The sequence below is a fragment of the Babylonia areolata genome, chromosome 6 (assembly GCF_041734735.1).
Source record: "Babylonia areolata isolate BAREFJ2019XMU chromosome 6, ASM4173473v1, whole genome shotgun sequence".
Taxonomy (NCBI): Eukaryota; Metazoa; Mollusca; class Gastropoda; order Neogastropoda; family Buccinidae; genus Babylonia; species Babylonia areolata.
This window is the reverse complement of record NC_134881.1, coordinates 45,492,408-45,499,731: the sequence shown is the minus strand read 5'-3', so window position 1 is coordinate 45,499,731 and position 7,324 is coordinate 45,492,408.

Here is a 7,324-nt window from a genome sequence, read left to right as displayed (position 1 = left end):
TTTGTTGACTGTGTGTGATGTGTGTCTTAAAATTAAGGGTGGTTATGAGGCAAGACTACCCTGTCAGGGTTTGTTCCTCATTGTTGGACATGCAGGTCTGTCACCTTTTGAATCTGTTCATGAAGACGTCTCTTTTTGTTGCAATAGAAACAGATGACATGGGAGTGTTTTCACTGCCACACGAAGCTATTGAGGACTTGTCTGTTTTTGTTGCCATATAGAGCTGTTTATTTTTCTGCTTCATAAAAGTGGACATTGGTTATATGTTTGTTTTTTTCCTCTAACACATTTTCTTCTTTTTTTTTTCTTTTTTTTTTTGCCACAAACCATAGGAGACCCCACTCTGCTGCTGAGTCACTTCGGTGGTGTTCACTAGTGCCTTTTCTGATTTAACTCAGCGCTAATAATAATAATAATAATAATAATGGACATTTATATGGCGCATTTCTCCAGAAATACTGCTCAAAGCGCTTTACATTTCATTCCGCACTCCCTGCCTCCCCATCAATACTCCCCTCCACCCCCTACCCCCACCCACTCTCACACACAGAAGCACGTGGAAAACTCACGCAACTGAACATTGGAAACTACCCACCCACCTATGACGCCCTCCAGAAAACGCATCCCTGCAACATGCACTCAGGCACAAGAACGCACGGACGCTCCCAACACACCCCTCACACACACAGCAAACAGCCTCTCCACAACAAAACATGCACCCAAAACCAGACCACACCAAGATTTTTTTTTTAAATAAATAAAAGCTGCTGTTACTGCTGTTGAAAATGTGTTTACAGAGCAGACTTGAAAGATTTCAGCGAGACAGAATGACACAAATTTTATGGTAATTTGTTCAACAATGACAGAGCCTGGAAAGAAAAAGATCTTTGACCTTGTTGCTTCTTTTAACAACAGTGAGTTTTAAAAGCCTGGTATCAGAAGCAGAACGAAGGTGACGAGTTGGAATGTACGCTTCAAGGAGGTCAGAGAGGTAGCAAGGGCCAGAGCTTGAGAGGGCAGAAAACGTCAGAGTAGAAAGCTTGTATTCAATTCTTTTTGAAACTGGTAGCCAGTGAAGAGAGTGCAAGAGAGGAATAACGTGTTCAAATTTGGAGGATCTGAAAATAAGTCGAGCAGCATTGTTCTGAACTCTTTGAAGTATCAAGTGAAGTTTTTGGAGCGCCGACAAGAACAGAGTTGCAGTAATCAATCCTAGACAAAACAAATGCACAGACTTATGTTTTGGTTTCTTCCATAGACAGGTAATGGCGAATAGCACTGATTCTTCGCAACTCAAGATAAACTGATTTGCAAATGTTTGAAATAAGTTGCTGAAATGACTGACTGTGGTCAAGACTGACACAGAGGCTCTGCACTGATTGGGAGACGGGAATGACTGTGTTGTTAACCAGAAGAGAATGAGGGAGAGACAGGTGGTTCATGAATTTCTTGTGGCAAGCAAGCAACAGTTCAGTCTTCTCATCATTTAGTTGTAGTTTGTTGAAGGTCATCCAAGACTTCAAGTCTGTTATACACTTTTGCATTTGTGTCATCAGTTTATCAGTTTCAGCAATAAAAGCCGACTGATAGAGTTGAGTGTCGTCAGCGAAGCTCTCGTGCCGGAGACTGTGACTTTTTATAACATCAGACAGTGGAGCAGCATACAGAACAAACATAACAGGTCCAAGGACTGGACACCAAATGATAACAGAGTTTTATTAGAATATTTGCCATTTACACAGACAGTCTGGGTCGGATTCATTAAGTAGGACTGAAACCAGAAAAGAGCAAGATCGTGAATGCCAAAAGAATGTTTGAGTCTTTCAATGAGAAGTGTATGATCAATTGCATCAAATGCTGCAGTAAGATCTAAAAGAGCAAGAACTGAAATTCTGTTGTCGTCAAAACCACAGAGAATGTCGTTTACAATCTTCAGCAATGCTGTTTTGGTACTATGGCCTTGTCGGTAAGCAGACTGATGGTGGTCGAAAAGATCATTCTGCTCTGGGTGTTTAAGAAGTTGGGAGAGGATGACTTTTTCTAAAATTTTGGAAAGGAAAGACACATTTGAGACAGGTCTGTAATTTTTCAGACTGTTCTGATCTAAGGAAGGCTTCTTTATGAGTGGTTGCATAACAGCTTGTTTGAAAACAGACAGAAACAGCTTGTTTGAAAACAGACGGAAAGCAACCAGACAGAAGTGAATCATTAGTAACATGAGTGATGTACAGAAGCGGGGCATCAAGACAATGAAGGAAAACAGCTGAGGGGATTAGGATCGATTTCACAGGACTTTCGCGCTGCATTTAAGCAGATTTTCTGTACAGTTTGTTCATCAACGGGTTCAAACCAGAGGAGACCAGGACCTTTGTACACACGATCAGCTGCTGGTGTAACGAGGGGAACAACAGAGTCAAGATTATGGTGTATCATCATTATCTTATTAGTAAAGTCTGCAAATTTCTATGAGAGTTCTTGGCTGGTATAAATTGTACCACCAAGCTGAAGGTCTGCTGTGCAGTGGTCCTTACCACACTCCTTTATGCCAGCCAATCCTGGACTGTCTAAGCAGACACACCAAACAACTTGATGGCTTTCCACCTGAGCTGTCTCCAAAGACTCCTCCACATCAGGTGAGCGGACAAGTCACAGACACGAAGTCCTGAAGCAAGCTGGCCTCTGCAGCGTCTACACCCTCCTGCAGAAAGCCCAAGCCAGGTGGGATGGAGATGTGGTCAGAATACCAATACCTAAGCAGTTGCTGTACTGAGAACTGTGTCAGAGCAAGCACTCAGCTGGAGGGCAGAAGAAACGCAACAAAAACTGCCTCAGAGTGTCCTTCAAAGAGCTGGGTGTTGACATCAACACGTGGGAGACGCTTGCTCTGGACCATCCAACTCCGGAGCCCGTGCAGCTGAAGCCAGGCTCATCACCTGCCACGACAGCACCTACTCACTTGTGTCCCACATGTGGGTGAACCTTCAGGGCCCGGATTGGCTTCATCAGTCACCTCCTGACCCACAGCCACCAATCTTCCATCTGATTTTTGAACGCATGGTCATCTTCGAATAGGAAGGATGAACATCATCAAGACACCACCTAACCCCCCAACTGACAACAATAATGGCTCAGTCACCAAGGCAAAGTGAGTGAATCACCCCCTCTCCCCACCTTCACAATGGAGACTGCCACTACATCCCTCCAGCTTCGGCCCCTCATGAATCTGCTAACAATAAAGACCTCGACAAGACTCACCTCAAGCAAGGAAGTGGAAGGGCATCAAAACAGGTCACCATGAGAGCAGGACATGAAAGGCCACATGATATAATAATGATGATAAAGGAGGATAAAAACGATGATGATAAATCAGACAATGATGACAATGCTGCTATGGAGGTCCATTTAGGATTGAGACTACATGAGACGGCTGTCCTCTATACTTCCTGTCATAATATCCCGGCATCAACCAGGCCCAAGAGATACATGCACTTAGCAGCATTGGTCAGGAAATTAGAGCAACACACCCATAGACGCATGAAGTGGATGATACTGTGTGGTTCCAGTCTTCCCGTTTAAGCCCACAGCACACTCAGCTCTGGGTAGAAGCCAGCCATGGGCCGAAAAACCCACCTCTGCTGGGTTTCGAACCCACATCCTTCTAGCCATCAGTCGCGATGCTAACCACTTCACCACGGCAGCTGGTCCTCTGGCATATTTTCAGCTCGAAAAATAAAATAGTATCTGAGGTTATTGTTATTATTATTATCATTATTATTATTATTATCACTGTTGCTTTTTGTCCAGCCGACCACACAGGGCCATACCAGGACTGCCCAACTACACAAATATCATCAAAGACTGCAGAAAAGGGGAAAAAAAGATTCAAGGCTTGCTGGAAAAAAAAGAAAGTGGAATGGACTGGGAAGGCAGAAACAGCAGTGAAGGAAGAAAAGAGGTAGAAATGAAGACAGTGACAGAAAAGAGGACGTACCTAGCACAGAATTTCCAGAAGGTGGGTGTGCTATTTAGAACCCCTGGCATCCCCACCAGGGATCAGTGTTGTTAATTTGACTAAACATGTTATGGTTTGAGGCAGGAACACGTATGATGATTTAATATAATTGTTAATTATTTCTAAAGACAGTGTTGATCAGATATTGCAGAATGCCTACTTATCCCTCCACACAATGGAATGGACTACACAAAGCATATGGTACTCATTGCATAGCATGGTCATTGGGCACCAACATGTACACACACTCAAAAAAAGGTCAGGTTTAAGAATGGGTTTTATTGTGAACAGCCTTAAAAGTCTACCCTGTGACTACACTACAACATCTGAAGAACTAGCCATTATCCTTTGAATGCAACACAGTGTAATTGTCTTACCTGCTGGTGCAACACACAGAATCAGGAATGAACTGAAACCAACAAGCTGAAGTCATGACTAACAAGCAGCCCTCAGGTTTCTAGAAATGCTCTCAAACACTGGCCTCACACAGCGAGGGAAAGCAATGCTCAACATAACATGGAGGCTTGGTGTGTATCCATCAGGGAGGGAAAGCAATGCTTAACATCATATGGAGGTTTGGTATATATATATATATACATCATTTCACAGGACTGGTTTTGACACTCTTCTCCCCTCTCTCCACACACATACACACACACACACACACGATAAATTACCTCTGGACCAGAACAGTCCTGATTAATAGGTCTCTATATTATATATTCTCTTAGTAAATCAACCTGCTTGGAACAAGGAAGGAAAATCACCTTTGAAAGCTGACATGATGATTGTGGATGTAATGTCTTTCACTGCCCATCTAGGACATTGTTCCTTCCTACCTCACTCACCTCGTCTAACACCATCACACACATACTTCCTCTTGTGTTCAGACTTTTCCCCTGCTGGACACAGTAAAAGGCCAGCCATACTGGACCTCATGTCACAGTGCAAAGCAGACTGAACCTTTTCTGTCCATGTGAATGTAAATTGTAATGTACCATTACGGAACAGGTTAGTGTTGAGGTGGTGAAGCACACACACACACGCACACGAAATTCAAAATGTGAACAATGAGAAATGTCACTGTGTCTGCCTGTCTCAACACTGGCTGCGCAGACATCCCCTGTTGTGAACAGAGTTTGCAAAATGGCTGACATAGAGTTGGGTGTTGATGGATACCTTTCAGTGTGTTCTGAAATGGTCTTTTGATTGACTAACCTATTGTAAAAAAAAAAAAATTTAAAAAAGCAGAAATAAATTTTATCATTTCTTTCCTAAATGCTGTGCCCAGCTATACATGTGACCTTGTAAGCACACAAATACAATGTAAAAAAATTGACATAAATCTTTATAACAAAATGAAAAGAAAAAAAAGATTCTGCAGTAGAATTAAAGCTGACAACTGTCAATATACTGAACCTGATTACTGGCCATCGCCAACATGAAAAATGTATCAGCAAATCATCAACAACACCCACAAGAATGCTTGCCCATGGAGTTCCGATGGTTTTTGTTTTTTCGTTATTTTCTTTTCTGTAAGAAATTTCAGTGATGGATAAAAGTAACATGGGGAGAATGTGCACTGCATGTTTTCTTTCTGAATCTGTTAAGGTGGGCCATGACAAGCTACCCTTCATACACACAGTATCTATAGGTCACTAATCACTAACAACACACATGTGCATGTATTACCTGATACAAGAACAAAATGGTTTTCAAAAGGAATTACATAAAAAGATAGACCACACCAACCACATTCATCATATAACAGTTCAGTTCAGTAACTCAAAGAGGCGTCACTGCGTTTGGACAAATCCAAATATGCCACACCACATCTCAGGGATCTGCTAAGCAGATGCCTGACCAGCTGTGTAACCCAACGCGCTTTGTCAGGGCTTGAGGGGGGAAAAAAGTAATATAACGAACATCAGCATGTCGGTTATCAATAGCATTTCAAACACACATTAACTACTACTACCACACACACACACACACACACACACACACACACACACACATGCTGAGCCCTCATAATTATCGCCTTCTATCACTATTAGCTTGTGAAATGCCAAATACTTGGAATCCAAAAGAACCTCAGGCATGAAGAAGAGGCACAGAAACTGAGAAAGACAGAAAATGGAGGTGAAAGTGATACAGGGGGAGAACTGGTTCATCATGCATCAACTTTTAGTTTTTACAGGTACACACATCACTGGTCAACCTGACAAAAAGACTCCAGTCACTCCTTGTCATACTTTGCCTGGGCAGTCATTGGTCATCACTGACTCATCCTTGGACAATCATTGCTGGTCATCACTGACTCATCCTTGGACAATCATTGTTGGTCATCACTGACTCATCCTTGGACAATCACTGGTGATCATCACCATGACATCCTTGGACAATCACTGCTGATCATCACTGATTCATCCTTGGACAATCATTGTTGGTCATCACTGACTCATCCTTGGACAATCACTGGTGATCATCACCATGACATCCTTGGACAATCACTGCTGATCATCACTGATTCATCCTTGGACAATCATTGCTGATCATCACTGATTCACCCTTGGACAATCATTGCTGATCATAAATGAATCATCCCTGGACAATCATTGCTGATCATCACTGACTTATCCTTGGACAATCACTGCTGATCATAAATGAATCATCCCTGGACAATCATTGCTGATCATCACTAAGACATCCTTGGACAATCTTTGCTGATCATCACTGACTCATCCTTGGACAATCACTGCTGATCATAAATGACTCATCCTTGGACAATCATTGCTGATTACCACTGATTCTTCCTTGGACAATCATTGCTGATCATCACTGATTCATCCTTGGACAATCACTGCTGATCATAAATGAATCATCCCTGAACAATCATTGCTGATCATCACTATGACATCCCTGGACAATCACTGCTGATCACCACTGATTCATCCTTGGACAATCATTGATGATCATCACTGACTCATCCTTGGACAATCACTGCTGATCATAAATGACTCATCCCTGGACAATCATTGCTGATCATCACTGACTCATCCTTGGACAATCATTGCTGATCATCACTGACTCATCCTTGGACAATCATTGATGATCAACACCAAGTCATCCGTGGACAATCATTGATGATCATCACTGAGTCATTCAGCAGTAGGTACAAACCATCTACACACACATTTGTCTAACAGTTCTTGTGTTGCATTTGTATGGAGTCAATCAGATACACAGTGACACTATATCATGTGCCCAATAATACATATAACAATGTCACACCATATCATGCCCAATAAT